Source organism: Megalobrama amblycephala, linkage group LG18, assembly GCF_018812025.1.
Source record: "Megalobrama amblycephala isolate DHTTF-2021 linkage group LG18, ASM1881202v1, whole genome shotgun sequence".
Taxonomy (NCBI): Eukaryota; Metazoa; Chordata; class Actinopteri; order Cypriniformes; family Xenocyprididae; genus Megalobrama; species Megalobrama amblycephala.
The window spans coordinates 23,728,256-23,751,610 of NC_063061.1; the positions used below are offsets into that span (position 1 = coordinate 23,728,256).

A 23,355-nucleotide genomic window follows, 5' to 3' on the forward strand; every position below is an offset into this window, starting at 1 on the left:
ATGATGTCATTCCAAATCCATATGACTTTCTTCCATGCTGTTTTGGACCCCATTGACTTTCATTGTTTGGACAAAAACTTTTTTTTTTTTTTTTTTTTTTTACATTTATGTTTCAAGAAAAAAAAAAGTAATTTTCATTTTTGGATGAAGTATCCATTTCATTTACAAAATGAACAAAGCTATAATGATGTTTCAAAGCAAAAACTTGATTTGTAAATATCCTACCACATATATAACATTTTTTATTTTTGTTAGTGGATATGCATTGCTAAGGACTTCATTTGGACAACTTTAAAGGCGATTTTCTTAATATTTTGATTTTTTTCCACCCTCAGATTCCAGATTTTCAAATAGTTGTATCTCGGCCAAATATTGTCCTATCCTAACAAACCATACATCAGTGAAAAGCTTACTTTTTCAGCTTTCAGATTATAAATCTCAAAAATTTCAAAATATTAACCCTTATGACTGTTTTTTTGGTCCAGGGTCACAAATAATGATCAATGATGCAAACTTCATCAAATATAAGACAAAATTAAATTCTTCTGTAAAACACCTCCACAGAAGAAAAGCTCAAGTCAGTGCAGTGTTGATCAGTTCAGTTCAATTACTGCGTAAAGCTCTTCAATTATGAAATGAGTTCAATTCAGCTGCAAGCAGCTCTAAGGAAGACATGATTTGTTCTCATTAGCGCAAATCAATAACATCACTGAATATTAAGTGTCTTTTAAACACCAACTAAGCAAGCCAAAGGCACCAGTGGCAAGGAGCCAAAACTCAATCAGGTGACAGATATGGAGAATAAAACCTTGCCAGAAACCAGGAAGCCAGTTCTTCTCTGGCATAATGAACAAAGTCTTCTCATGTGAGTGTGTATGATAACATTTAACATTTTTAAAACATATTTGTAATAAGTAGCCCTCCCACAATATTCTTGTACTGCTCTGATGCACTACATTACGCAGCGATCTGTGAGTTGTTAGGAAGACATTTTTTAAAAAGTTTACATTTAGGCTACATTTTTATGCTGTATTCCAGGTAGGTTTTTGAGCCCTTAAGTCACGACTTCAAATCACGACTTTGTAGCGTTCCAGGAAAGTCACGCCAAACTGCGTAAAAGTGTAAACAAACCAACACGGCGGACCGTACGGGGCTTATGCTCATTAACAATTATTTCTATCGCCAAAGGTGCTTACTTGCTTATTTGAGGGAAACGGAGGAGGAAACGGCGCATAAGGCAAGATAAGCTGTTATACCTTTTATTTTACCGCGCACTTGCATAAACACCGCATCCGTAGGGGCTGCCATTGTTGTTTCGCGGGTATGTGACGTCAGAACCCGTAACTGGGAGTACATCAATCTAATACGAGTTCACGGGTGGGAAGTCACGGCTTTGACTGCTGTTCCAGTGCACTTTCACTGGTAGAAGGTTGAAAAAAACACGGGTTAGGATTTGCCTGGAACGCGGCATTAGTCTGGTCTGCCTCAGCGCTCTTCAATGTCAAAGTGATTGAGATGGCCAATCAAATCAAAGTGGGCGGGGTTTACTGTTAACAAAACCAGAGCGTGAGTTCCAGCACGAAGCGTCAGTTTAACGTTGAAAGAGAGTGAGGTAAGTTGTAAATAGTGAAACATTTAATACATTCATACATAAAACATTCAACTATTTTGTGACAGAAATGTTAAACGACCAACAGTAACATCCAGTGATGCAAACTACTCGACTTTTTTCTCAAATATGTCCGTTTTGAACTGGAAATATGCAGGTACTTGATACATGCAGTAGAGTGCCTCAGGGATGACGCATTTTTGTAGGCAAAACCCGGAAGCGAGTTAGCATTTTAGGACTTCCGGTTCCAACGCCGTCAAGTCTATGGGTTTTTTGAATGGGTTTTTGCTAAATCGCCTGAAATAAGGTCTGTGGTTAACAAAGCCTCTAAATACGTTCACGTTTTAATCTATGAGATAAAACACACCAGTTATAACCCACATGTGATTTTTTAAAACTTTTACTGTGTCTTAAAATCGGCGGTTGCTAACAAATTGCTAAAAGGGACTACTTCCTTTGGCGGGGACTTTAGACGTCATCATTAAAAACGGGACATTTGGACAGCATTTCTCATGAAAATGTGGATGAGTATTCATAAAAGCACAGATCATAATCAGCGAGCATGTTTTTAAATAAAGTTGTTTTTTAAATACAGTTTGAGGACGCTTAGTGGTGACGACGTTGATCCGCAACCATGGTGTGCTGTAGTCCATTTATAGCCTACTGTTAGCCTTTTATATCTGACGACTTTATTTAGGCTTCAAAATATATAAATGTTGTGTTAACTTGTAAAGATTATCTTGTTAGACAAAACGTGTAAGTGTCATAACCCTTTGTTAAACACAGAGCTTATTTTCTGCGATTTTCCAAAAGTCTATGGGAAAAATGCATAGGCTTTCAACCGAGGGAACCAGTGCGCCACTAACTTCCGGGTTGGCCTACAAAAACGCGTCATCCCTGGGGCACTCTATTCTTAACTAAGTGTGACGAGACAAGATACGTTTAACCGCATACAAATAAAAGTGTGCAAATTTTAATGCAAATTAGTGCAAATATTATTTTCAAATAGTTCAAAATGATTATTTCTCAACCGAGAATTAGACCTAGAATTTCCTTCACTGTTCTATTTCTTTATGCTTTATGTTCAAGACATGGTTACGGCCTTCATTTTTATCTTGATTTTCTTCAAAGTTTTGTATATTACACAAAGAGCACACTAAGGACATAAAATGTTTGTCTAGTTATAAAATCTCTTGGAGCATTATTTAGGAACTTCCTGGAGCAGATATTCAGAGATTGATTAAAAATTGTCACTTAGCACCACATCATATAGCTGTCTTTTTACTCCCATGGCTTTTTTTCTCTGTAGCAGCCAAGTCTTGGTCATGTTTTTTCACTGCTACTAATTCAACATCTGAAGGCCTTTTTAGTTTTTATTAATTGAGGACTTCGAGCTCTTGACACTTTGACAGGGATCTGACAATGATTAGAGGAAAAAAAAATTAATGGTGCTTTTTAGCATGCAAGTATTTCAGTAACCTTCTCTGCAGACTAGAGCTCTATTACCTTTAATAATAGACCAAAATAAACATGTTATATAAACATTATAAATTTGTACAGTAAGCTCATTTTTCTTCATCATATTGCACATATCTCACTCAAGCTATTTTTATGGCCAATATAAAAATTATTTACTACTTAACTCAAATTTCAACATGAACGTCACTAAACCGATACACCTTTGCTGTCCTGCCAAATGTCAAGGCATGTTCTTGAGCTAGCAAATTTTGCCTTATTTGAGGGTATTTATTTATTTATTTTGTGAAGTCAAAGTATAAGTAATAAGGCTGGATCCATCACATTGCACCAGGCCCATGTGTTTCTCATGAGTGTGAGTGTGAGTTATTTTGAATCTGGAATCTCAGCTCTTTCAGCTGCAGTTTGCTTTGTCTTGCCTGCCTTTCATCCCTCACTGGAGTGATCCAGAGCAAATATCATTAACAGGTGCAGTAGTATCATTTTTAATCCATTTAGAGGATTGGAATTTAGAAGTTCTCATTTGTAACTTTAATTGCAGGTTGGTGCAAATTGACTCTTCATAGAGAAGGACAGAGAGAAAGAATGATTATGGGAGAATAGCAAGATGCTGGGAATGTGGGAGGGATGCAGGGGTCATTGAAGATGAAATACTGTACAGCAGATACTGAAAAGGAATTGAGCAATTGTTTGGATCATCTGGCAGTCACTGATTCTGAGATTCACTGAAGAATACTCAAAAACTGAAAAGAGCTTTATCAATGAATTAATTAAGTGGTGTGTTCACATGCTTCCAATTTATAAGGAAATCTGTGTGTTGAACACAGCTGTGAAACTTTATAAAAGAGATATATTTTTAAAATCAATGTTGGGACATAGTAGTAATTTCTCACTTGAAAATTGGGAATGTTGTTAATTTATTTTAGTAATTTAAAGGGATAGTTAACCCAAAAATGAAACATATAATATATTTTGAAAAATGTTTGTAACCTAACATGTATGGGTCACCAGTGACTTACGTAGTATTCCCAGATAGGAAGCAATGATCGAAATAATGTTAAATAAATGTTAATGTGTCAATGTTAGCTTCATTGACTCAATATCACTTTTGCACCCGCATCAATCAATGGTAATGGCATTGAATCAATGTTTGCACTCTCAGAAAATGTAACACAACTACAACTGATTTAAAGCAACACAGCCTGAAATCAACTGAAAATAAAAGAAGACAATAAATCTCTCAGGATCTCAGCAGAAGTTCTTTTTGAGAATTAAGAGAGGTTTAGATGTTGATGTTTTATTGAAAATGTTTGGTCACCATTTTGGTGGTCAGTGTTTCCTTTAGTTGGGCAGTTCGACTCTTGGCTTTTTGTGTGAGTTTGTGCTCTTTGTAACGGTGTTTACCAAAACACATAATTTGATGCAAAGAAACCAGAAACAAAATGATCGGGTGATATAGTTTTCATCATCATAAAGCAAAATCATTTACTAATCATACTCCTGACCAAAAGTGTAGGTAACATTCACCAACAATACTTTCTTGCTACAGATCAGACATTTTGAATCTTGACTATTAAAGTGCAAACATTTTTAAATCTTTAGACACACAGACATCAAGAATCAGCATATAAATTTCAACAATGGTGACATACTTCATGCCACAATGCATGCTGGGAGTCATGAGTTGTATACTATGGTGGCTCCAAGCATGCGTTGTGGCATGAAGGATGTCACCATTATTGAGATTTATATGCTGATTCTTGATCAGCATGATGTTGAACCAACATCACATTGTAACACTGATTCAATGCCATTACCATTGATTTTTTTGTTGAAATTTCAACATGTTTTCAACATGATATTGATTCAATGAGGTTAACGTTGACACATTAACATTGATTTAGCATTGTTTGGATCATTGCTTGTTATCTGGGTTTTTTTCCCCCTTACTATGGAAGTCAATGGTGCCAATGTTTGATAACAAACATTCTTCAAAATATATTACTTTGTAATATATATTGCTCTATATATTTATACAGACTTGGAACAACTTGAGGGTGAGTAAATGATGACAGGATTTTAATTTTTGGGTGAACTATCCCTTTAAAACATATTTTATTATATTTTTGGTAAATGCTGATTCGTTTTCTGTTCCACAAACTCAGGAGAACTGCATTGTTCGTTTCATACAATAGGCGACAGTGAAGATTTTATGTTTAATGCTTTTTAAAAATTGTATATTTTAATATTGAATCTTTACATGTTAAATGATTTTAGTTTTTTAATTTTAATGTTAAAAGTCTGTGATTTGAGAATGGTCCAAAGAGCATCTTCAGTAGAAGCAAGAACATCTGACCGTCTGTATAAAGGAGTTCCCATGATCAATGCCACAAGTGTAATTTAACTGGAAACTTTTTAATACCAATCATAATTTCTATGTTGCTTTGAATTATCGTTTCACCAAACATGAAATTGTCTATTCCCACACTGTTCCACACAGGTGTTGCTGAGTGTTCTTGAGCAGCCCTTGATTTTTTTGTAGGAAATCCCACATCCTGCTTCCCATAACAAAGGTAAGAACCCCTGATGTGTTCACAAGAGCACACAATAGATAACACATGCTTTGTAATCCACAACCATTTATTCATGTCACTGCTAATGTATTAAAAGGAATGTTCCTGGTTTAATACAAGTTCACTGACAGTATTTGTGGAGCAATGTTGATTGCCACATTTACAAGGCAAATTTTGAGATAAAAGGAATGAACTCAAAGCTGTCTGTTGCATGAGCACCAACATGTTAAAAGCACATGCGTTAACCACCGTACCACACTTATAAAAACCAGACTGGCAGAAGTGCAATATTTGACACTGCATTATATTTCAACATCACATTTGGCCTGTTGTTATTAGTAATTTCATTGGCAGTCTCTGCACCTTTGATTTATGAGTCCCTCTTTCACACATAAAAATTTTACATTTATTTACTTGGCAGGCACATTCTTACAAAAACAGTTTACAAAAAGTCCTGTTTATTACCTGTTAAATAAACCCAATTCTCACCGTTATAGTTGCTGGCTTTAAATTAATGTATTTAAGACTTTTTTTTCTTTCTTTTTTTAAGTCTTAAATATCCAGTGTGATTAAATATGATACCACACAGGAGATATAAACAGAGGGGATTATCAGGTCCATTGGACCGTTCTCATAATTGAACATGCGAGACACCGCAAAAAACACTCTAACGTCTGAGATCTTGTGCAGCTGAGACCGCAAGCAGAAATGGAGCTTGGATGTGATGTCTGTTGCAGAAACTCAAGAAGAAGAGAAGTAAAAGCAAGATGACTAATCTGTGGGCCTTGGATGTTTTTGTGCAAAGATAAATCAAGTGAAGCAACGTCAAGTCTCGTTAGTAAATGATGAATCAGGTCGAATATTTTGCAAATACAACCCAGAGCGGTTTCCTGGAAAGTCTTGACATCATTTACACAGCTGCTCATGTAAACGGATCATCCTGAGCCTTTATTACACTTGAGAGCCCTGCGGTGGAGTTTCCTACAAGTGGTCAGGCTTTACCTTAGGATCCGTCAGGGAGGTGAAGACCTCCCACTGGTGTCTGGGTAGAAACGGACCAAAGATAGACAGGACTAAATGTAAGGTGGTGTTTTAATGACATTTCTTAATGTTTTTAACTGCTATGTGTGTTTTTGTCATTAGAATTTAGACAAAGTTCGTTTTATTTTACTATTAGACGTCTTAAATTACACTGTGAGGTTTGCCCATTAGATCTTTCTCATTTGCAAAGTCTATTTGCTTAAGTCTAGAGGCATCTAGCATGTTGTCAAGTTGACAAAGAGAACTTTGATTAAAACAAGAATGTTTTTTGAGCGATCCCAGAGCTCATCCATGACTTATACCTTAACCTGACAACATATCTCTCTCAGAAAACTGATACTGATGACTCTTCTAACTCTTCCTGCATATTTCACACCCTTCCACTCCACAGCATTAGAGTCTCATGGTCACGACTGACTCGCACTAGCCACGGAACATTTTGACTGTCAAACATTTAAATACATTCTTAAGGAAGCAGTGAAGTGAACTGGATGACAGTGGGTACTACTGACGTCTCATCGGAGGTTATGGGAGGTGAGATAAGCCGAAGGGAAGAATACGGACTGAACACTTCAAAGCAGAACATGCCCACTATGTCATTGTAAATGGGTATATGGCCAAACTACTGGGGGGAAGAAGATAATGCTTCAAAAGTATTTGAAAGCTGGAGATAAAGATCTCATCAGTGCCCAATAAATAACCTTCTGCAGTGTCTGTTCACAGTAAGATGTCACCGATGTAGCTTGCAGCTTTGAAGCATTAAAACAAGAGAAGGGTATCACAGTTGACTTGGTTCAGATATCCACCCCTGGATTCACAGACAAGGCTTAAGCCTTGTCCCACATTAAAATGAGCTGTTTTAACTGAAAGCATCTTGCACTGACATATCCTAAAATAAGTTAGTGCCATTGTTTTGTCTCAAGATGCACACCAATGTTTTTTTTTTTCCTAAGGCACATTTATAAAAGCTACTTAAAGGTTTAGTTCACCCAAAAATGAAAATTATCCCATGATTTACTCACCCTCAAGCCATCCTAAGGTAGGTGTATATGACTATCGTCTTTCATATGAACACAATCGGAGATATATTTAAAAATAGCCTTGCTCCTCCAAGCTTTATAATGTTTGTGAATAAAGGCCTTCTGAAGTGAAGCGATGGGTTTTTATAAGACAAATATCCGTATTTAAACCTTTATTAACTATAATAACTGGCTTTCAGCTGATGGCCTTCAATCTGCGGCGGAAGAGCAACCTCTGACCTGACACAAGACACAATGACGAATGTGAAAACAAAACACCGGTCACGAATTATAAGTCTAAAACGAGAAATTGTAAAGAGAAATGTCGAAGGATTTTGATATAAGAGAAGAGGAGCTTGAGTTTGTTGCCCAGCCCTATTTGTTTGAACCACAAGAGGCATCTAAGCTTACGATACTTCTACTTCCTGTGTCATACACCGCGTCAGGAGTTACTGATTTTGCGCAAATCGACATGTGCAGTATGCATACAGTCATCCGGCCCCCCATTCACAATCATTACAAAGCTTGGATGTTTTTAAATATATCTTTGATTGTGTTCATCTGAAAGATGATAGTCATATACACCTAGGATCGTTTGGGGGTGAGTAAATCATGGGATGATTTTCATTTTTGTGTGAGCTATCCCTTTAAATGTCTTCACTGAACTAAGGCCTAATCCTGGCTTAATCTAAGCCATGTCTGTGAAACCAGGCCATAATGTCAGTAATTAATGACATTTCTTTGTTTTATTTTGCTTATTAGGGGCCAAGCACCGAAGGTGCGGAGGCACCTATTGTTATTGTTGGCGTTCTTTTTTTTTTTTTTTATTATTATTCTTCTTCTTCTTCTTCTTCTTCCGCTCTTGAAGTCTATGACAGCCCATAGAACCGCTTGCGGGAAAGTTATGAAATTTGGCACACAGTTAGAGGACAGTCTGAGCTATGTCCATAGCAAATTTGGAGTCTCTAACTCAATCCCTCTAGCGCCACCAGCTGTCCAAAGTTGCACTTATGTTTATGTTAATAACTTTTGAACCGTAAGGGCTAGAAACAAAATTCTTTTTTCCTCTGATTCCTTGGGTCAAGACGAATCGAATGCACCCTATGAAAAAAAACATACTTTTTCGAACTCCTCCTAGGCCGTTACTCCGATTTTCACGAAAATTGAACCAGATCATCTTCAGACTATGCCGACAAAAAGTTATGGAATTCAAGTTGATTCCTCAAACCGTTTTCGAAAAACACGCGAACGAATTGTACGTAGTGCTTGCGAAAATAGACATAAGGCTGTATCTCCGCAACGCTTTATCGTATTCAGACCAAACTTGGTACATGTCATCACATGCATGACCTGAGGCAACATGCAGCGTTTCGGCGCAGTGCCACCTAGTGGTGCGGAGATATGAAAATCTTCTGAACTTCCTGTTCAACAGCTGAACTTCCTGTCCGCCATATTGTTTTTCTTTAAAAACCTACTTTTTCGAACTCCTCCTAGACCGTTGCTCCGATTTTCACCAAAATCGAACCGTATCATCTTCAGACCATGCTGACAAAAAGTTATGGATTTCAAGTCGATAAGTCAAACCGTTTTCGTATACCAGAGCAACGAATTTGAGGCATGATGCAAAAATGACTCTTGAAGCTGTATCTCTGCAATGCTTTATCATATTCAGACCAAACTTGGTATGTGTCATCACAAGCATGACCTGAGGCATCATACAATGTTTCAGCACAGCGCCACCTACTGGAGTGGAGATATGAAAAATGGCTGTTTTTGCTTATAACTTCTGATGGGTTTGACCAAAATTCATAAATTTGGTATGGTTCATCAGGACAATGCCCTGAAGGAGCCTGAGAAGTTTCGGACCAGCACCACCTTGTGGTCAAAAGTTATAACAAAATTGACAAAAATGCTAATAACTTTTGATTATATCTACTGATTGTAATGAAACTGGTCTCAATAGATTCCTTGGGTCATGCTGAGAACATAGATATCAAATTTGCCATATTCAGCTGAACTTCCTGTCCGCCATATTGTTTTTCTTTAAAAACCTACTTTTTCAAACTCCTCCTAGACCTTTGCTCCGATTTTCACCAAAATTGAACCGTATCATCTTCAGACCATGCCGACAAAAAGTTATGGATTTCAAGTTGATAAGTCAAACCGTTTTCGTATACCGGAGCAAAGAATTTGAGAGATGATGCAAAAATTACTCTTGAAGCTGTATCTCTACAATGCTTTGACATATTCAGACCAAACTTGGTACGTGTCATCACAAGCATGACCTGAGGCATCATACAGTGTTTCGGCGCAGCGCCACCTACTGGAGTGGAGATATGAAAAATGGCTATTTTTGCTTATAACTTCTGATGGGTTTGACCAAAATTCATTAATTTGGTATGGGTCATCAGGACAATGCCCTGAAGCAGCCTGAGAAGTTTCGGACCAGCGCCACCTCGTGCTCAAAAGTTATAACAAACTTGACAAAAATGCTAATAACTTTTTTTTCTAATTGCTCACTGCTGCTGTTGGTCTGATGCTCACGGCCATGTTGGCTGGCTTCTTGTGCCGTTTTTGTGCTTGGCCCCGTAATTGCTGCTTGCAGCTATATTTTTCTTTGTTTTTTTCTTGAAAAGCTACATTAAAACCTGTTAATTAGTTGTTACTTTAGCAAATATTTCGAAAACTTACATTTGATTTCACGACTATACATGTACTTTAAGTACTAATAACGTTTTCTGTAATTAAGTAATATGTAAGTAATATGTGTATACAAGTGTATAAATATATAAATATAATATATATATATATATATATATATATATATATATATATATATATATATATATATATATATATATATATATATATATATATAATATGTATATATAACGAAAATATACAGTGGGTACGGAAAGTATTCAGACCCCCTTAAATTTTTCACTCTTTGTTAAATTGCAGCCATTTGCTAAAATTATTTAAGTAAATTTTTTTTCCTCATTAATGTACACACAGCACCCCATATTGACAGAAAAACACAGAATTGTTGACATTTTTGCAGATTTATTAAAAAAGAAAAACTGAAATATCACATTGTCCTAAGTATTCAGACCCTTTGCTCAGTATTTAGTAGAAGCACCCTTTTGATCTAATACAGCCATGAGTCTTTTTTTTTGGGGAAAGATGCAACAAGTTTTTCACACCTGGATTTGGGGATCCTCTGCCATTCCTCCTTGCAAATCCTCTCCAGTTCTGTCAGGTTGGATGGTAAACGTTGGTGGACAGCCATTTTTAGGTCTCTCCAGAGATGCTCAATTGGGTTTAAGTCAGGGCTCTGGCTGGGCCTTTCAAGAACAGTCACGGAGTTGTTGTGAAGCCACTCCTTCGTTATTTTAGCTGTGTGCTTAGGGTCATTGTCTTGTTGGAAGGGAAACCTTCGGCCCAGTCTGAGGTCCTGAGCACTCTGGAGAAGGTTTTCATCCAGGATATCCCTGTACTTGGCCGCATTTATCTTTCCCTCGATTGCAACCAGTCGTCCTGTCCCTGCAGCTGAAAAACACCCCCACAGCATGATGCTGCCACCACCATGCTTCACTGTTGGGACTGTATTGGACAGGTGATGAGCAGTGCCTGGTTTTCTCCACACATACCGCTTAGAATTAAGGCCAAAAAGTTCTATCTTGGTCTCATCAGACCAGAGAATCTTATTTCTCACCATCTTGGAGTCCTACAGGCGCTCTTTCATGTGTCTTGCACTGAGGAGAGGCTTCCGTCGGGCCACTCTGCCATAAAGCCTCAACTGGTGGAGGGCTGCAGTGATGGTTGACTTTCTACAACTTTCTCCCATCTCCCGAGTCCCGACTGCATCTCTGGAGCTCAGCCACAGTGATCTTTGGGTTCTTCTTTACCTCTCTCACCAAGGCTCTTCTCCTCTGATAGCTCAGTTTGGCCGGACGGCCAGCTCTAGGAAGGGTTCTGGTCGTCCCAAACATCTTCCATTTAAGGATTATGGAGGCCACTGTGCTCTTAGGAACCTTAAGTGCAGCAGAAATTTTTTGTAACCTTGGCCAGATCTGAGCCTTGCCACAATTCTGTCTCTGAGCTCTTCAGGCAGTTCCTTTGACCTCATGATTCTCATTTGCTCTGACATGCACTGTGAGCTGTAAGGTCTTATATAGACAGGTGTGTGGCTTTCCTAATCAAGTCCGAATCAGTATAATCAAACACAGCTGGACTCAAATGAAGGTGTAGAACCATCTCAAGGATGATCAGAAGAAATGGACAGCACCTGAGTTAAATATATGAGTGTCACAGCAAAGGGAATACTTTCCCAAAAAGACTCATGGCTGTATTAGATCAAAAGGGTGCTTCTACTAAATACTGAGCAAAGGGTCTGAATACTTAGGACAATGTGATATTTCAGTTTTTCTTTTTTAATAAATCTGCAAAAATGTCAACAATTCTGTGTTTTTCTGTCAATATGGGGTGCTGTGTGTACATTAATGAGGAAAAAAATGAACTTAAAAGATTTTAGCAAATGGCTGCATTATAACAAAGAGTGAAAAATTAAAGGGGGTCTGAATACTTTCCATACCCACTGTATATTGTATTTTGGGATGCCTTTATGTGCACATGAACTTTAATGACATCCCATCCTTAATCCGTAGGGTTTAAAAATTGAGTTGGCCCACCCTTTGCAGCTATAACAGCCTCAACTCTTCTGGGAAGGCTTTCCACAAGTTTTAGGAGTGTGTTTATGGGAATTTTTGACCATTCTTCTAGAAGCGCATTTGTGAGGTCAGGCAGTGATGTTGGATGAGAAGGCCTGGCTCACAGTCTCCGCTCTAATTCATCCCAAAGGTGTTCTGTCGGGTCGAGGTCAGGACTCTGTGCAGGCCAGTCAAGTTCCTCCACACCAAACTCACTCATCCATGTCTTTATGGACCTTACTTTGTGTACTGGGGTGCTGTCATGTTGGAACAGGAAGGGGCCATCCCCAAACTGTTACCACAAAGTTGGGAGCATGAAATTGTCCAAAATGTCTTGGTATGATGAAGCATTAAGAGTTCCTTCCACTGGAACTAAGGGGTCAAGCCCAACCCCTGAAAAAACAACCCCACATCATAATCCCCCTCCACCAAACTTTACACTTGGCACAATGCAGTCAGGCAAGTACTGTTCTCTTGGCAACCGCCAAACCCAGACTCGTCCATTAGATTGTCAGACAGAGAAGCTTGATTTGTCACTCCAGAGAACACGTCTCCACTTCTAGAGTCCAGTGACGGTGTACTTTACACCACTGCATCCGACACTTTGCATTGCACTTGGTGATGTAAGGCTTGGATGCAGCTGCTCGGCCATAGAAACCCATTCCATGAAGCTCTCTACACACTGTTCTTGAGCTAATCTGAAGGCCACATGAAGTTTGGAGGTCTGTAGCTATTGACTCTGCAGAAAGTTGCCGACTTCTGCACACTGTGCACTTCAACATACGCTGATTTTACGTGGCCTACCACTTTATGGCTGAGTTGCTGTTGTTCCCAATTGCTTCCAATTTGTTATGATACCACTAACAGTTGACCGTGGAATATTTAGTAGTGAGGAAATTTCATGAATGGACTTATTGCACAGGTGGAGGTGGCAACCTATCACAGTACCACGTTTGAATTCACTGAGCTCCTGAGAGCGACCCATTCTTTCACAAATGTTTGTAGAAGCAGTCTGCATGCCTAGGTGCTTGATTTTATGATTTATTGCTTTTTCACCTGTGGCCATGGAAATGATTGTAACACCTGAATTCAATGATTTGGAGGGGTGTCCCAATAATTTTGGCAATATATTGTATAATAATAGTAAGAAGTGCACTAAAATTATTCTTTTTGTAAATTATAGTTTACAGTGAAAACAGTTAAAGGAAGTCCCTGTGTGATGGAACACATTTAATTGTTATTTAAATAGGGACAAAAATTATATACATCTATCAGTTATGCACATTGTGCTGGTTTGAGTTACATTTAATGTTGTTTAGCTCATGTTTATTAGGTCATTTTAATGTCATGTGTGTTACCCTGATGGTGTTTAGCAATTGTGTGGGTAACACAAACTATTTACATTCATTAGTCATAGGTCAAGGAAAGGCTAGTTTTGAATAACTTAAAGTCATCATGTGGCCTTCTTTTACCACTTATTTGTTTTATGGCTTCTAGGTTATTAACATTATATAGGTTAATTAACTGTAAACTATATCCCATAATGCCTGAAATATGGCCACCCTATTTTTTAGAGTTACTTTCTGGCAATGGCAACCACATCATTCTTACAGTATACTGTATTCTTAATATTGTTCTTAATACAGAGCATAAAAAGTTAATTGACAGTGAAGCAGATAACTACATAGAGTAATGCAAATGTCCACTGGGATTGATAGCTGTTATTTATTGGAATGATCTGTCTTGCAGGCTGCGCTCAGTTGATGTTTTCTGACCGCACATCTAGACTGATGAAATCTAACCTTTATGGCTCTGAAATATTCATGCCGATGCTCAGTGTCTACTCTGTAAGTATGCCATGCTTTATTCATCTTGTTCCTATTTCCTTTAGTGAACAGCCTGTCAGTTCTTAAGATAATCAGGCAGTTCATCACACTTTTCATGCTTTTGGACTATTAGGCATTTTTGTACTTTCAGCTCTGCCCAGGGGTTTGTAAATCATATTACTGTCATCACATTAGACTTAACTGCTGGTAAGTTTTTTTTTCCCCCTCCGGTTACAAAATAATTACTGTCATTTTGAAATGAGTATTTGGTTGGACACCTGACTGTGGCCACAATCACGTGTCCAACCAAATACTTGTTTCAAAATGACAGTAATCTTGGTTTGTTCTTCACTGAGAGGGTTTGAGTTTTCCGGATTCTTGTTTGTATTTTTCACAGCAGGCAGAATAACCTCACTTTTATGGGGACAACATTTTTGTTGCATGAGAAATCAACAACCCATGACATTTAGTTTAATTTGAAGCAACTGTTAGATTCAACATGTCAAACTGTTGCATATTAGGAATAGTTCACCCAAAAATTAGAATTTTGTAATTATTTACACACCCTCATGTTATTCCAAATAAACAGATTGCAGAACAGATTGAAATTTAAGTTGTTCACTGAGAATCGTGGTGGAAGCAAGAAGGAAGAAATTTGATGATGACAGATTTCTTATAAAAAAAGGGTCATTTCACCCAAAAAATATTTTAATTTCATATAATTTCATTTTATTTTAGTTTAATTTTAGTAATTTTGTTACCTTTGTCTTTTTTGTTGCTTTCGTTTTTAATTTGAGTAATTTTAGTACTTCAGCTTTTCCATTTCTAATTTTAATTTGAGTTTTTCACAGACAATGATTTTTAGTTTTGTGATAAACCATGATTCATTTGTTAACATTAGTTAACTACATTAGATAACAATGAACAATAATTCCGCAGTATTTATTCATCTTATTTGATTTAGTAAATTAATGTTGAATTTCAACATTTACTATTACATTAAAATCAAAATTTGTATCTGTTAACATTAGTTAATGCACAGCGAACTAACATGAACAAACAATTAACAACTGTGTGGTCACTCACCAGAGAATCTGTGGTGATTTATCTGCTTGAAGGCCACAGGTCACAGGACCCATAAACCCTAAGCATTGTAAAGTGACAAAATAAATGCATGGTGAGGAGGTGAGGGTCAGGAAAGGGAGTCGCAGAGGAACCTTTCAGTTTGTGGAAATCGTATCTACAGCTTCTATCTTCTGATGCTCTCATGAAGTTCTCATAGAGAGTGGTTCATTTTATTTCTGAGTGGCTGGTTACACTGTAGGCTCTTCTTTTACAGTACCAGGCAGAGAATGTCAACACTGGGGCGGGATGAGATTCAGGGAGCCTCTCTAGAGTAATGTTCACAGTGCTAGAGGAGTAGAGTCCTGTCTGGATGAGTAACAGTCCTGTCTGTCTGAGACAGTCCAGCAGCCCCTCTATCAACAGCCAGAATGCTGTTTTCTTCCAGAAATAGAGGTCTGCACTTCACAGTTTCTGTGTAGGTGAAAGCAGCTGGCACTCTCGCCATTTATAGGTATGAAACTAACTCTGGTTGTGGTTATGATTACTGATTCTTACAAGTGTGCTATAATGTAGTTTGTCATAACATCAGACCTTCTCTGGTTTACTGTCAGTTCCTTTCCCATGGCTTTAGATCATGTACTCCAAGTGGGTGAACATTTATTGTCTATAAAATATGAGTTATTCTCAGCGGGACAGGCTTCTATCTCATTTATTAGCTCAGTGTGTGAAGCCATTTTATATATATATATATATATATATATATATATATATATATATATATATATATATATATATATATATATATATATATATATATATATATATATATACTACATTTTCTTTTGAACTTTCTATTCATCAAAGAATCCTAAAATATTGAGCTGCTGCTTAATATTTTAGTGCTCTTTGATGAACAAAAAGTTCAAAAGAACAGCATATCCTTGTCTCAATTATTAGATTAGTGTGTGAAGCCATGTATAGATAGATAGATAGATAGATAGATAGATAGATAGATACGGAAGAGGATTAGGGATAAGCAATAAGAAAAAAATAAAACCATCTCAAGATTAAAGTTGTTAAATTTCAAGAAAAAAATCGCTAAATTTCGAGAAAAAAGTCGAGATAAAATGTTGAGAATAAAGTCATTAAATTACGAGAAAAAAGTCGTTAAATTACGAGAACAAATTCGTTAAATTATGAGAAAAATGTTAAATTTCGTTAAATTAACGAATTTATTCTCGTAATTTAACGACTTTTTTCTCGTAATTTAATGACTTTATTCTCAACATTTTATCTCGACTTTTTTCTCGAAATTTAACGAGTTTTTTTCTCGTAATTTAACAAGTTTATTCTCAACATTTTATCTCAACCTTTTTCTCGAAATTTAACGAGTTTTTTCTCGTAATTTAACGAGTTTATTCTCAATATTTTATCTAGACTTTTTTCTCAAAATTTAACGAGTTTGTTCTCGTAATTTAACGACTTTTTTCTCGTAATTTAATTACTTTATTCTCAACATTTTATCTCGACTTTTTTCTCGAAATTTAACGAGTTTTTTTCTCGTAATTTAATGAGTTTATTCTCAACATTTTATCTCAACCTTTTTCTCGAAATTTAACGATTTTTTTCTTGTAATTTAACTAGTTTATTCTCAACATTTTATTTCGACTTTTTTCTCGAAATTTAACAAGTTTTTTCTCGAAATTTAACAACTTTAATCTCGAGATGGTTTTATTTTTTTATTATTGCTTGGCCCTAATCCTCTTCCGTAATAGATAGATAGATAGATAGATAGATAGATAGATTGTTACAAAACAAACTTCAATTTCCAGTAAATGCTGTTCTTTTGAACTTTCCATTCATCAAATAATCCTAAATTATTAAGCAGCACAACTTGATTGTTGAGTAGCAATTCAGCATTGAGCATAAGAGACTTCTTTCAGAAACATCTTATTGATCACATTGTTTGAACTGTAGTGTATATGTTATCCAATTGTGCAGCAATACTTTAGACATATTAAAATAGAAAAAGAAAACTAAAGTAGTCTATATCAACCAGACAATATAGCAGGTATGTTTGGGGGATTTTCTGCTATGGGTTGTGATAAAAAAAAAAATCGTAGTCCCAGTTTATCACTATTCTCTACTAATGGTTTTTATGCAGTGATGAATAATGGACTTTTTTCCACGTTTTTTTTATTACAAATATTTTTCATTAATATTTTGCATCTAAAGGCATACTCCGTGATCTAACTTGTTAAAATGCTGATGGAGGGTTTTTGCTATATGTTTTTATTATTCCAGACAAAAGCAAATCTCCTGAATGCACTGTAAAAGAAACACAGCAGGCATGAGAGGAATCCAGAACAATACTTTGAAAATGATGGTGTGACCAAAGCCTGGAGACATGCCCGAGATGATTTCCTTCACTTCTGCTGAATCATTCCGAACTTAAATGATTTTCTTTCTAGAAATGAGAAATTTGGAAGACTTTGAAGGGCTGGTTGCTCTTTTCCATGCAATAGTGTAAAGACAGAATTTTACCTTTTGTGTTTCTTGAAAGAAGTTTGGAACAACATGAGACATGAGCAAATGAGAGAATTTTCATTTTGGAGTAAATTTGTCATTTAATTTCTCTTATTTATGTTTTTATAGCTTGTTATACACTCTAGCTATAAATCTGAAATCTATGTGTAAGAGATTGGCTGTATGAGTCACATAGTGTTGAAATCGTACTGCACTCGTGAGAATCATAAAACTTTACAGCTGCTTTCATCTGTGTTCACATTCTTTAAGAGTCAAGGCATGCTTTGATTCTGGTGACCAGTAAATGCTCATTTCAGACTGTATACCTGGATGACAACATATGACTAAGACGGACCAAACCAAGACATGAGCAAACAGGTTCATTACAGTTCATTAGCAGAATAGTGAGTGTGCTTGTCAAGCATCTCTCTGTGGGTTAGGAAGTTTTTTGGTGAGAACACAGCAGGAGACCTCTTGACTCAAGCTTTTGATTGCAGCTTTGTCACAATCACTCATCAATATCAATAGATGTTTAGCATCCTGAACATCTGATATCAGATGTACTTGCATAATTAGAGTCATGAGGAAGTTATCAGCTTAATGCAAAATTAATGAGTTTATCAACATTATGACTTGGGCTTATTGTTTTTTGGTGGCTTGGCAGGATCAACCCCCTTCCCACATTACAGATGAGGAACTTGCCTTAGTAATTAACACGTGTTGATGTCTCCTTCACGCTCATTATGGTTTCATAGAACTGGTCTGTGTTTCCCCTCTCAGCTCTCAGTCCTGCGTGGCTTGTGTCAGTTGGTTCATTCCATTGAAGAGTGACATGTGGCATACGTATGACCATCAAAGGACATTTGCGCCATATGGAGAACTTGTCCTCTTCTTATCTCGCTCATCACGAGAAGATATATTTAGTGGATGATATGTGTGGTATATGGTCTAAATCAATATCAAAATATAGCTGCAAGCGACAATCATTGAGGTCCAAGCAGATTGGAAAAATGTGAAGCCACATTTCAATGCTGCAACTTCCTTGATTTCAGCTGTTTAGTTTTAAGGATTTTCTTACAATTTTAGCATTTTAGCACTATATTTTTTTACACAAATTGTAGCAAATGTCATGCAAATTTCAGGTGAAGTCTGAAATTTTTTTTTCCAGAAAATTCTAAATTACAGAATTTTGGGGAACACTTTATGGGGCTATATGTAGGCCCTGCCCAAATGGCACCCTAAAACCTCACGGTCTTCCTCTGAGTCTGCACTTTCATGACGTAATGCCGCTTTGACTGCTGGTTAGAAGTCCTCTGTGTAGCTCGCAGACTTGCGGGCTCAGCAGAAGTGTGCATCGAGGCCATACAGCGGCCACAAAGGGGGTGCTCGCGAGTACCCTTCTGACACCTAAAATGATGAATGGGGCACCCTACAGTCTTGTGGACTTAAAGGTGCCCTAGAACTTCTTTTTAAAAGATGTAATATAAGTCTAAGGTGTCCCCTGAATGTGTCTGTGAAGTTTCAGCTCAAAATACCCCATAGATTTTTTTTAATTCATTTTTTTAACTGCCTATTTTGGGGCATCATTAACTATGCACCGATATATATGTTGCGGCCCCTTTAAATCTCGTGCTCCCCCTCCCCCGGAGCTCGCACTTGCCTTGAACAGCATAAACAAAGTTCACACAGCTAATATAACCCCCAAAATGGATCTTTACAAGATGTTCATCATGCATGCTGCTTGCATACATCGGATCATGTAAGTATAGTATTTATTTGGATGTATTACATTTGATTCTGAATGAGTTTGATAGTGCTCCGTGGCTAAAACTAACATTACACACTGTTGGAGAGATTTATAAAGAATGAAGTTGTGTTTATGCATTATACAGACTGCAAGTGTTTAAAAATGAAAATAGCGATGGCTCTCTTGTCTCTGTGAATACAGTAATAAACGATGGTAACTTTAACCACATTTAACAGTACATTAGCAACATGCTAACGAAACATTTAGAAAGACAATTCACAAATATCACTAAAAATATCATGTTATCATGGATCGTGTCAGTTATTATCGCTCCATCTGCCATTTTTCGCTATTGTTCTTGCTTGCTTACCTAATCTGATGATTCAGCTGTGCACATCCAGACGTCCTTTCCTTGTCTAATGGCTTGATCATGGGCTGGCATATGCAAATATTGGGGGCGTACACCCCGACTGTTACGTAACAGTCGGTGTTATGTTGAGATTCGCCTGTTCTTCGGAGGTCTTTTAAACAAATGAGATTTATATAAGAAGGAGGAAACAATGGAGTTTGAAACTCACTGTATGTCATTTCCATGTACTGAACTCTTGTTATTCAACTATGCCAATATAAATGCAATATTTAATTCTAGGGCACCTTTAACAAACACGCGCATGCAGCGGCCATTGTAAGTCCACAAGACCAAAAGTGCACATTAAGTGTGCCATTTGAGACAGGGCTATAGAATTCATAAACCCTTGTTATTAGCGACACCGGTGGCCGTTAAGTAAACCGCAGCCAGCAACTTATTGCTTGTGCTCACACTCATGCACACGTAATACACAAGAGACTGAACGTGATTCAGTACTCACTGAAGATCCTTTTCGTTCTTTGCTTAAAGGTAAAAAAAAAAAAAAAAGGTTGGAAATACCTTTGAAGCATTATATTGATAACGAAACATTTCGACACCATTCTCGCTGCTGAGAGTGACGTTTATGAATAAGTATGCTGCAGACGTTCCTCTCAATAACAAAATCTATGTGGATATGTTTGCACAAGATCTACAATTCACTGGCATCATATCGACAAATGAGGAAATTAAAAGTGCACTGTATGATAGTTTGATTATAAAGTATGTTTGAGACTATAGATCTCTGGCTATATAGCATATGAGACTATAGTTTGAATTAATGCCTTTGTCTTTGCGTGACATGTTGACATTACAGTACAGAATGGCTCTTTCAGCATTATCCTGAACACTGTGAACATAAGCATTCATTTCATGTGTCATAGGAAGGAAGAAAGGTTCTCGGCAGTGTGCGCAAGCTCCACATCCTTTAGATTTAAAAATTACCCTAGTCCTTCACATGAAAATCAGTCTACAGGCTTTCATAGACAACTTAGGAAGTCGGGGAAGGTCTGTTTTTTTAAAGATTTGTTACAAGCTGTTCACAAAAAAGTGATTGCTAAATTTTGTTCTAGAAAAAAAAAGGAAAACTTGTTACCAGATTTCTGAGATACAAGCAAAAATTCTTTAATTATATCAGCACATGCAGCTGTGGCCAATTCTTACAACATTTGATAAATGATTTTAGTGTTACTTATCTATTGCTATTTCATTTATTGATATTGTGAATAAGCTTTTATTTTTAATTTTTCTTAGTTTTTATTTTAATTTCAGTTTGTGTTAGTAATTTTGTTATGTGCTTTTTAATATTTTATTTTTGTTTAGATTTAATTCCAGTTTTAGTAATTTTAGTACTTCACCTTATTTTATTTCAGTTAGTTGCCAAGGCAGCATTTCTTTTGTTTTTTAAGTATAACTTTTTCATTTAATATTTATGTTTTAGTTAACAATAATGACACAGGCACACGTACTCTAAATCAGCATACGCACACGGTCACCAGGCCTCATCAGCATTTAAGAGTAATTGAAAAAGAATGCCATTGTAACGGAATATACAGAGTATTGCGTTTCACTGCGGCCAGAGGGTAAACTGGACACACGTTTTCCCTCTGTTGTGCTCTCTGCATGATTACAATGTTCTAGACTAGAGCATCTTTCTCTTTCTTTTTGCCTCAATGGGCACAAAAACTATTGAGAGATGTGGTCTGTTTACTTCACATCATTGCAGTGTAATTGCTGAACAAGAGGGGGTTGAGAGTTCAAATTGGAGCAACAGATGGAAGGCACACTCTGATATATTAAGGGGAGAAAACATAATATATATGTACACAGCAATATGTGCACTGGACAGGATATGTTCGTTGGACATGTCTGGTATGAAAACAGTGGAATGTCTGATATTTCGTATGTGGTTTTATCAGGTGCTTTTGGAGTGAGGGACTCATGTGATCATAATGTCTTTAGGTCATGTAGTGTAATAGCAACTGTTACTGCTTGAAAATGTCAAGATTAAAATGAAATTGGTAACTTAAAGTGCATTCAATGTAGACATTTAACTGTGTTTCTGGCTAATCAATTGGACCCATTGCCATTTCTAGTGCAGTTATTAACCAGTTAAGCTTTGATAGCTGTAAATTGAGAAAAGATTGTTTGATTATTATACAGAGAGTAACTTTATTATGATGTCTGTTGAAGTGGTTTAATCAAAGCTTTGGGGAATTATTTGTTTTAGGAAATAGAGGGAACCCTCATCATTATTAAACTCATCTGTGTACATTGTTTATATTTTTGACATTTACAGATAGTTAGAATAACAAGCTGAACCGGAAAGAGAACTTCATTGTGAACTTTATTGCATTTACGCCTCAATTGCTTTATTTTCTTAGACGACTGACACCATGATGTGAAAGCAAACTGACCGACAGTGTCTCTTGCAGCTGCTCTGTTCCCTATTAATGGGGACAAATGTCCCCACAATGTAATATAAACCTGAGTTCAGCCAGCCAGCCAGCGGTCCCCACAATGTAAATGGATTTATAAACATACTAAATGATGTTTTTGTGAGAAAGTAAAAGTGTGCACAGTTTCCTGTGATGGTTAGGTTTAGGGGTAGGGGTAGTGTAGGGGGATAGAAAATACAGTTTGTACAGTATAAAATGCATTAGGGCCTATGGAAAGTCCCCACAATTCACAAAAACACAACATGTGTGTGTGTGTGTGTGTGTGTGTGTGTGTGTGTGTGTGTGTGTGTGTGTGTGTGTGTGTGTGTGTGTGTGTGTGTTTTTTTTCTTTTTTTTTCCCTGTTTATCAGGGACAACATGTATATAGCATTGACTCCATGTTCTTCAATCTGTCATTGTGGAGCAGTGCTTACTGATTTACACTAATAATGCTCTGTTGTGATCATTTCGATTTTACTTTTGTTCTTTATAATCTGGTATTATAATTGTATTTAATTTAATTTAAAACAATAGTAGTAGTAATAATAATAACAACAAGTGTGTATATACAGTACAGTCCAAAAGTTTGGAACCACTAAGATTTTTAATGTTTTTAAAAGAAGTTTCGTCTGCTCACCAAGGCTACATTTATTTAATTAAAAATACAGTAAAAAAACAGTAATATTGTGAAATATTATTACAATTTAAAATAACTCTGTACTATTTAAATATATTTGACAAAGTAATTGTGATGCAAAGCTGAATTTTCAGCATCGTTACTCCAGTCTTCAGTGTCACATGATCCTTCAGAAATCATTCTAATATGCTGATTTGCTGCTCAATAAACATTTATGATTATTTTCAATGTTGAAAACAGTTGTGTACTTTTTTTTTCAGGATTCCTTGATGAATAGAAAGTT

The 23,355-nt window shown here is 36.6% G+C and overlaps 1 protein-coding gene across 4 annotated transcripts in view; it reads left to right on the plus strand.

Annotated features, from left to right (window-relative positions):
* The first annotated feature begins 727 nt into the window (after positions 1-727).
* The window catches only part of fgf10a (fibroblast growth factor 10a), a 44,577-nt gene continuing 21,949 nt past the window's right edge, over positions 728-23,355 (plus strand). The window contains exons 1-3 of one of the 4 annotated variants that reach the window (XM_048166714.1): positions 728-865; positions 5,586-5,658; positions 14,177-14,274. The gene's annotated coding sequence lies outside the window, so the exon portion shown is untranslated. Of the gene's footprint in view, positions 866-1,539; positions 1,613-5,585; positions 5,659-14,176; positions 14,275-23,355 lie in introns of those variants that run through there. The other 3 variants (XM_048166716.1, XM_048166715.1, XM_048166717.1) reach the window with 3 other exon arrangements.